Here is a 9,708-nt window from a genome sequence, read left to right as displayed (position 1 = left end):
GATTGTAATAAAAATAGTTTACTGTTTTCTTCTAAACAAGTCCAATATGTTTCCTTTAATAGGAATAAAACGTTTAGGGTTCTTTCCTTAAGAATCTACTAGATTGTTGTTCAAAAGAATTATCTTTCCAGAACAAGGCTCAACTTTAAATGATAACCTTTTTAGAGGTACAAAACAGTTAATGCATTAAAGAAGATCAAAATGTCAAGGATTTTCCAAAATTTCCCTTCAGCCTCAGATCTAAGGCACTAAATTAATGTGACCTCTGATAAGACATTATTAAGTGCTCTTGTTCTTAATCAGTCAAATATTATAGATTATCCTCTTGCCCAAGCTAAAACTTGGTTCAATGGCATTCTCCATGCTCTTATTTTCCCCATTGTACTGTGGAACAACTTGCAATTTCCACGATTTGAGGCAAAATAGGGTTGTGAGGAGAGGGAAGAAAAGTGGTCTATCAAGTACTGATCCTAACCTCATCTCTTCCTGAAATATCTACAAACCTGTTCTTGCAGAGAAAATTTTTCACATAATGGAGACCTTTAAAAAGTGTTCAGAGTGTACTTGGCTATGATAGAAGGAGCAAGGAGTTTTAAATAGCAAAACAGGAACACACGTTTCAATAAAAGCCAGCAGACATTCTATTAGCCTGTAGATTTCAAGGATATTTATGACAGCAGCACCCAGTTATCTTACTATTTGAAGAACAGCATATGAAATATACAATAAAAATAATTGCTTTTAGTAATTTTAATACATTCTGTAACCAATGACCGAAAAATAATCCAAAGGCTACTCTCAGGGGCAAGGACAGATAAACTATGGCAATGAGTGTCTCCACTCTAGTTATAAAAAGGGTTGTCCTACTTTCCTGCACCCCCAATGTTCCTTTGTCCTTGAGTCACATTAGGGTTAGACTATCACTGCCTAACATTCTTCCAGCACAGGTTATTTTATTTTATGTCCTGATAGTATACAATGCAAAGAAACTGTGCATAGTGATGAATTTTAAGCATTTATGCACACTAGTAAACAAAACAACCTTATGGTTGTATTTCACTATAAAATGGGACCTTATGTGGCTTTTTTGCTATCCATATGATTATTTGTATATTTGTGTTTTTGCATGCATGTGCGTAAATAGCAAGTAACAAGCAAAAACAAGGCAGTGCCCTTTTGGAACTAAAGCATTTAGTTTCTACTGGGTATGATTTTATAATCACTCTGGACAGAATAATGTTGAAATTGCATAGCATTTTTACTCTAGAATCATCAAACATTTGCCAGCATCTTCCTAATCCATTGGCTTGAGTAGCTGGACCCCAGGAATCCAATTACCTGAATACTATAAAACTTACTTGTAAAGTTAGAATAAAATTGGTTGCTCTAATGTAAACTAGATGGAACCAACTGGAATAGAAGGTTGTGTAAGGCTATACATGGAGGTTTGAGTGAGTATATCATTCAAACATAACTTTTGTTCAAATTTTAGGAGGTCATATATAATATTATTTAAGAAATACTAAAATATAACTGGAACCTTCAACAAAACAAAGGATGTGACACTGTAATTGAAATTATAATATTTGTTTCATCTTTAGCCTTTTGAGTACAGGAATTCACTGTGTGTCCACTTTAAAATCCAAATTGGAGAATAACTTGGTCCCCCAGAGTTTGTTCAGAAAGTCAGAGATGAGGGAGTTCCATCTTCAGTCTTATATCATTATCACTTTCAATTTCTAGTGATTGGTCAAAGTGTCTCCAGCATAGAATATTAAAAGGCAGTTAGATGAACCTATTTAGTAGTTGTTGTTTTTATTTGTTTGTTTGTTTTTGTGTTGTTTTTTTATTGACATGTCCCTTGTACTTTTAAAAACAATGCTGGGTAAATAGCTAAAAATAAATAACATGTGTTTACTGAGATGGCAACACTGGTAAATGAGCAAGTCTATGAGGCAGAGAAGGATATGATAGATGAGGTTTTGGAATCAGATGAGAGTTTGGGGACAGTGGGTGGCAAAGAGAGTAAGGAAAATACTAGTTCCATTTTGGTAACAATTAATTTAAAGTGTCTGACAGGTATTCAAGTGGCTATATATTCAGTAACTTGTTGAATATCTATCTATACATATGAATCACAGATAAAAGACCTGGAAATATAGGCTTGGGAATCTGCATACTAATGATAGTTGAAAGTATATGTCCCTTTCGGTTGGCTCCTTTTAAGTCTCTTCTCTTGCCCATGGTCCAGTGTGCTCTGCCTAAAAAGTTAGGCCACCATTGAGTGAATTCCTAATCAGTATTTAATCGTTTTCCTCATGACCTCTAACCCAACCCAGGTCCTAGTGGCACCATCTGATAAATCTCTCAGATGACTGATAAAATTCTCTGCATCCCACACTTCTGATACCTTCAGCTCGTAACTTACAGCAGCACAAGGGTGCCCTCCAGTGTTCAGCGTGGTGCGTTCCAGGGCAAAGAAAAGAGTTAAGAACCTTTTCTTTTAAACAGCATCACTCTCACTTCTGGGGAAGTTCAGGAGCAACATGCAACCGTTAATTAAGAAGGGTTGTAGGTACTTCAGATCCTGATAGAACATGAAGAGAGTTAGGCAAGTTCCACTAATTAGGACATCGTCTTTAGTGTTATTTGTTGGATAGAATGAATAGGCACTGCACTTTAGATTCTCAGTAAGTCTCAGGAAAACCATAAGATGGAATAATCAGCCCTACTATTTTTTTAATATATCTTATTTATTTTTTTACAGAGAGGAAGGGAGAGAGATAGAGAGTTAGAAACATCGATGAGAGAGAGAGTCATCGATCAGCTGCCTCTTGCATACCCCTTATTGGGGATATGCCCGCAACCAAGGTACATGCCCTTGACCGGAATCGAACCCGGGACCCTTCAGTCCACAGGCTGACACTCTATCCACTGAGCCAAACCAGTTTTGGCAGTCCTACTATTTTTTAATAAATAATAAGCCTCAGAGTATCAATGCAGATGTGTAGAATGAGAGGAACAGAGAAACCCATGCCATGGGCCACATACTTGCCTCTGAATATGTACCAAAGCAAGGTTAAACACTTTATCCACAGGTACTACCTCCACCACTTTAAACTTCTTAGTAAAATAGCCAGGGTCCTAGGGTGAGAGTGGATGGTCCACCTTCCATCCTTACCTGCAAAGGGCAATGGGAAGGGTATTTCATGACATGAATTTCTGTGTGATACTCTCTGGCCTTTACACTGATAACCATGTTCCAAGGTCATCCTAGTTTAAATGTATACTCTTTTGGATAATCCATGTTGGAAGGGATAGAAATAATTGAATTGATATGCTCATGAGATAACATGTAAAAAAAATCAGTATTATCAGTGTGTTACTGCTCATACTCACTCTCGTATGTATTGCCTTTATAGATGGAGATACAAATGCCTCACTACATCCTAAGAAACCATGTTCTTTATCTTATTTTAAATTTTTGCCTTTAGTTCTAGTTATTCCCTCTATGGCCTTATACCATCTGCCACTTCTTTACTAGGATTCCAGACAAGTGTGTCACTTAGAAGAAGGCACTTTCCTTAATAAAGTAAAAATTGCATGCAAACATGATAATTCATATGGTCCCATGGTTACATCAAGCACTTAAGTTATTCCTCTAAGCCTAAGGCCAAGTCCTTTTGATAACATATAGATAACAACTTGTGACAGAATTACATTAAGCTCCTGCACTAGTTTTATATAAAATGGAGAGTTCTGCAGCTAAATGTGGAGACAAAGAAGCAGGCCCAAAATGAAAGAACAATAGAAATCTCTAGGAAAAATTATAAATGGATGTATGCAATTTATCAGATATAGAGGTCAAAGTAAAACTTATAAGAATGCTCAAGAGCATGAAAATGGTCATATAAAACATAGAAAAGGACCAGTCAGAAATGATATATATAATATCTGAAAAGAAAAATACACTGGAAAGAGTAAAAAATAGGTTACATGGAATAGAGAATTGAAAAAGCAATTTGGAAGACAAAGAAAAAAACACCAAGCAAAGCAGCAAAATGAATTTTTAAAAATGTAGTTCAAGGGACCTTTGGGACTGCATGAAGAGCAAAAACATTTGCATCTTAGGGGTACCAGGAAAAAAAGATAGTGAGTTAAAAAATTTCCTAATCTTGTGAAGGGAAAAGACACACAAGTCCAGGCAGTTCAGAGAATCTTAAGCAAGATGAACCCAAAGAGGCCCATACCAATACACATCATAACTAAAGTGGCAACAGTTAACAATAAAGAATCTTAAAAGCCACAAGAGAAAGACAGTTAGATACCTGTAAGAAATCTCCCATAAGAATGTTAGCTGAGCCAAAATCGGTTTGGCTCAGTGGTAGAGCATTGGTCTGGGGACTGAAGGGTCCCGGGTTCGATTCCAGTCAAGGGCATGTACATTGGTTGCAGGCACATCCCCGATAGGGAGTGCACAAGAGGCAGCTGGTTGATGTTTCTCTCTCATCAACGTTTCTAGCTCTCTATCTCTTTCCCTTTCTCTTTGTAAAAAAAAAAAAAATCAATAAAATATATTTTTAAAAAGAATGTTAGCTGATTTCTCAATAGAAACATTTAAGTTCAGAAGACATCCTATCTAATAAAATAGTAATATGCAAATTGAGCATCACTCCAACACAAAAGATAGTTGCCCCTATGTGGATACCAGATGGCCACCACAAGATAGCCTGCAGGGGAGGGCAGTTAGGGGTAACCAGACCTGCAGTGGAGGGCAATTAGGGGCAATCAGGCTGGCAGGAAAGCAGTTAGGCATCAACCAAGCTGGCAGGGGAGTGGTTATGGGATGATCAGGCTGGCAGGCAGTGAGCAGTTGGGAGGCAGCAGTCCTGAGAGGAATGTCTGACTGCCTGTTTAGGCCAAATCCTAGATTTGCATGAACTATTCAGTGATGAAAAGCAAATACCTACCATATAATCAAGACTACTTTACTCAGCAAGGCTATTGTTTAAAATTGAAAGAGAAATAACGAGCTTTCCAGACAAAAGAAGAAGAAGAACAACAACAAGAGGAACAAGAAGAGGAAGATGAACAAGAAGAAGAGGAACAAGAAGAAGAACAAGAAGAAGAACAAGAAGAACAGGAAAAAACACAAAGCTAAAGGTGACATTACCACCAAACCAACATTGCAAGAAATTTTAAAGGGAAAGTCTTCTTTAAGAATAAGAAGATAGAATAAAACAGAAGAACATAGATAAAAGAATAAAATGGCAATAAATACGAACTTATCTTTAATAAGTTTAAATGTAAATAGTTTAAATGCTCCAATTCCAAGACAGAGGGTAGCTGAATAGATAAGAAAAACCCAATGTCTCCCAGCACCCCAGCCTCAGACTTGCCCCGCAGTTGCCCGCACCACCGGTTGCCTCAGCTCAGGCCCCAGCAAGCCAGGGTATAGCCCACCCAGTTTCTCTCCATATGAGCCTGGGTCCTTAGAGTCTCACCCAGAACTGGAGTTCAGAGTAGTTGAGAGCTTGTGTCTCCCTCCCAATTTAAAAATACAACAGCATACCCAGCTGCCAGCCCCTTTCGAGTGTGTCTCCATACCTCCACACTTCACTTCTGCACCTCCTATGGGACTTAATGTGCTTTTCTCTTTCCTTCTAGTTGTAGAATTTCTACTCAGCCAGCCTTCTCATGGTTCTGGATGATATTGTCTTTTAGTTGTAGTTTTAATGTGGTTGTTCATGGCAGCAAGTTCAGGTGTTTACCTATGCCACCATCTTGGTTTTCTCTCCTCAGACTCATTAACTGTGACACTCAACCCCAACTATGATGTGCAAGTTGCTAAGCAGGTGCCAACAACATGATGCTGAATTCATCTCAACAAGGTAGGTGTCTCCTGAGACATCCTTTAGATTTGCTGATTATAAAGCTTATTGGATCTTGCACTAAAGTTGTCTGAAGCAGGCCACTCAGTGTGTTGGTCCTGGGGCCTCCTGGGAAGGACTCTGGTGCAGGTCAATGCAAGATGCTGCCTGTGACTGACCCTGAACAACCTACATGGAGCTACAAGCAATCCACATCTGTGGCTATCTTTACTGGGTTTGAGTGCATGCAGGAAGAACCAAACTGTGCCCCAAGGCTGGAATTAAACCACCCCAATCGTTGGAAATTGGTATTTTTGTATTGACAAACATTTGGAATTCTACATTTGTCAATATATTCACTAACAGTCAATCATCAGCAGAAAATGTCTCCTCCTGCACTATTAATCCCAATGAGAACAGAATACCTAAGCCAGATGAAAGGTTTGATTTCCTTTGCCACTATCACAAATCAGCATGCAATAATTCTGCCTTCCCGAATGTAGTTGATATTCCTGGTCTTATAAAAGGAGCTCACAATGGACAAGGTCTGGGAAATGCCTTTTTATCTCATATTAGTGCCTGTGATGGAATCGTTAATCTAACACATGCTTTTGAAAATGAGGCTATCATGCATGTTGAAGGAAGTATAGGTCCTATTCAAGATATAGAATAATACATGAAGGGTTTCAGCTTAAAGATTACTAAATGATTTGGCCCATTATAAATAAACTAGAAAATTAGTTGTAAAAAGGTGAGATTAAAAACTATAACCTGAAAATGACATAATGTGTAAGGTTAAATCCTGGGTTATAGATAAAAAGGAACCTGTTCCCCCTATCCTAATTAGAATGAAAAAAAAAGATTAAAGTGCAGAAAAAAAAACACACCACTTGTTTCTGACTTCAAAAGAAATTATATATTTGGTTAATCTTTATGAAAAGTACTACATTAAAAAGAAAAACAAATGGTTGATAAAAATTAAAGAGTGTGTGAACAGGTATGACCCAGGTGCCTTGGTCATTCCTTTTAGTGGGGGCCTTGGAACTCAAATTGCAAGAATTGAGTGCTGATAAGAGAAAGAAGTAAATACGACACAAAACACTTTACCAAAGATCATTAAGGCTTGGATTGCAGAACTGCAACTAGAATACCTGAGACCCTGAACACCAAAATTGCAGACCCACCCAATCCACTTCCAGTGGCCTTTTTCATACAAATGGACTACCTTGGGTCATGGTGATGAGCTTCCTAAAAATCTTTTAAAGGTTTAAAAATCCCAACCAAGCAACGTTTTGCCTTGGTGTGCTCCTTCAACTTGCTATGCAGCCCCAATGTAGGCATCAGAGGTAGCCAACCTTGATTCACAGCTTAACCTCGCCCAGGCACCTCCAAGCTAAACACAAGTGGAAAGCATCTACAGATCACTGTGTAGCTCATACCGTGTGGCCCTAGGCCACTGGAAGTGGATTGGGTGGGTCTGTAATTTTGGTGCTCAGGGAATCACTAGGGCAAGACGAATGGTGTGAATTAGGTTAATGAATACTCAGAAATGATGCCTGTATTGCTTGCAGTTAGGAGGAGGGAGGACTCGGCAAAGGAACAATGGCTTCTGCCAGCACTTTTGTCTGGGAGAAAGCTGCCCTTCCAAATCCTGCCCTAAAGCCAGACAGTTCAGTTCCTCCATGTATGAAACTTTTCAAGCTGCTGCCCCAGCACTGGAGCTCAGAGTAAGTCCATTAGTGAGTAAGCACATGTGCAGGAAGCCTTCTATCTCACTCAGCCACAATCACTGCTGTTTTTTACAACCAGAAATTATTGCTTCTATATTTTTATTGTGGTCATTACACAGTTGCATATATTTATTTTTAAAAAAAACATAAACCTGTATGTTTAAAATAGGCACATTTGGTGTATATAAATTATATCTCAATAAAGTAGATTTTTAATTAGACAAAAGAATACCAAGAAATACCCCAATGAATTATCTGTCAAATATATTCTTCCCTGCTCCCTCCTATTGTATAACAACAGCTCCACCTTTTCTTCATGACAGAATAAATTTCCCCTGCCAGTTTAACAGTTTATAAGTGTTTCCTTGGGAGTAATGATATGAGCAGCCACAATTACACACACACACACACACACACACACACACACACACACACACATCTAGTTCTCAGACCCGTACACTGTACCTTTTGTGGACAAACCTATTATGATCATTTATTTAGGGTTCTGGTAGGTGGGTCCCCATTCTTGCAAAAAAATATCTACAAGTGCGTCTTACAGATGTATGTTCAACTGGCCATTCCATCATTCTGAGCCCATCAGTTTCTATGTAGCACAATATGTGATATTTCTAGTAGATCCCACAGTCATGTGCCTATTGTTACATCTCCTTTGTGGAGAAGCAATTCTCCTGATCTGGTGTAATATTATAAAAGACTAGGTGCCCAATGCACAAATCCGTGAACCTTGAAAGAAACTGTAGGCCACGAGGTTGTGGTTGGCATAGGAGTGGGTCTCAGCCCATCCTCCATGCCACCACCTAACCCTCTCACTGCAGCCCCTGGTCCCGTCTGCCAATAGCCCTGATCCAGCTGCTGCCGCTCCCACATGCTGATGGCTCAGAGCAATCGGGGCCAGCACCAGCAGTGGTGCGAGGAGTGCTGTCACCATCAGTGGGTGCAAGCAGAGGCTGCTATCCCGATTGTCCCTCAGGAGCAGGGAGAGGTGGAGAAAATTCCAGGAGTTATATGGGCTGGCAGCCACTGCTCACACCCACTGACTATGCCAAGAGATCGATCTGGACCTGCATCGGGCACCAGCAGCAGGTGTAAGCAGCACATGTGGTGCCGAGCAGGCCAGCACTAGCAATGGGTGAAAGCAGTGGCTCCTGCGCCTGCAGTGGGTGCGAGTGGGGCCAGCACCGGCAGCAAGAGCAAGTGCTGGGCAGCACTGCAGCACGTAGAAGCAAAGAATTTTAAGTAACCACCAGAGGCTCGCTGGATGACAGCGACTGGTACCCTTCCTTGATCTGGCGCCCCCACTCACCTTCTCCACCATGGCTGATGCCCGCTATTCCCAAGCCCTGGTGGTTAGTGCACATCATATCGACCAGTTGTTCAGTTGTCCTGCCATTATGTTGTTCCACTGTTCGCTCTATTTGCATGTTAGCTTTTTAATATATAGGATTCCATGCTAGTGGGTGAAACACTCTGTAAGTCCTTGAGTAGTGGTGCTAGCCAAGGCCTTTCAAGGAGGAAATGCAAATCAATACCCATAATATGCATCAATGCATTAATTCTAGTGAAAATTTTCTTTTCCAAAGATAAAGGAATTTAATGTTATTAACTTGTGCATGTATCTGGGTGGGCTTTTCTCAAAAAATGATGCCATATTAGAATATCTGCAGTGGCTCATGTTAATGACTGATTAGACCTTTGAAGTGGCTTAATCTGCCTAGGTGAGTGAAAGCCAATGTTGTTGGACCCATGCATAGTGTCTATCCCTACCACAATGGCTTCACCATTCATGAGCTCATTATGCTAGATTAGGGTGGCCAGTGAGAGACTGACTTACTGAAAATTTTTTCTGTCAACTTTATTTCCTCTTTTGTAATGTTTTGTGATGTATGTTTTTGTAATGTATGTTCATGTGATGCAAAGAACTGCACTTCATAGATACATCTAAATTCCATTTCTTGCCCAGCCAGCATGGCTCAGTGGTTGATCATCTTCCTATGAAATAGGAGAACATGGTTGGATATCAGGTACATTCGGGCATATACCTGGGTTGAGGGCTCAATCCCCATGGTGGGCATGCAGGAGGCAGCCAA

At 39.8% G+C, this 9,708-nt stretch overlaps 1 pseudogene; it reads left to right on the top strand.

Annotated features, from left to right (window-relative positions):
- Window positions 1-1,922: 1,922 nt before the first annotated feature.
- LOC118721946 lies at window positions 1,923-7,033 on the top strand (annotated as a pseudogene).
- Window positions 7,034-9,708: the final 2,675 nt, after the last annotated feature.

This window comes from Pipistrellus kuhlii, unplaced genomic scaffold (assembly GCF_014108245.1).
Source record: "Pipistrellus kuhlii isolate mPipKuh1 unplaced genomic scaffold, mPipKuh1.p scaffold_m20_p_19, whole genome shotgun sequence".
Taxonomy (NCBI): domain Eukaryota; kingdom Metazoa; phylum Chordata; class Mammalia; order Chiroptera; family Vespertilionidae; genus Pipistrellus; species Pipistrellus kuhlii.
Note: the sequence above shows the minus strand (reverse complement) of the source record. Positions and strands in the feature narration are given on the sequence as shown.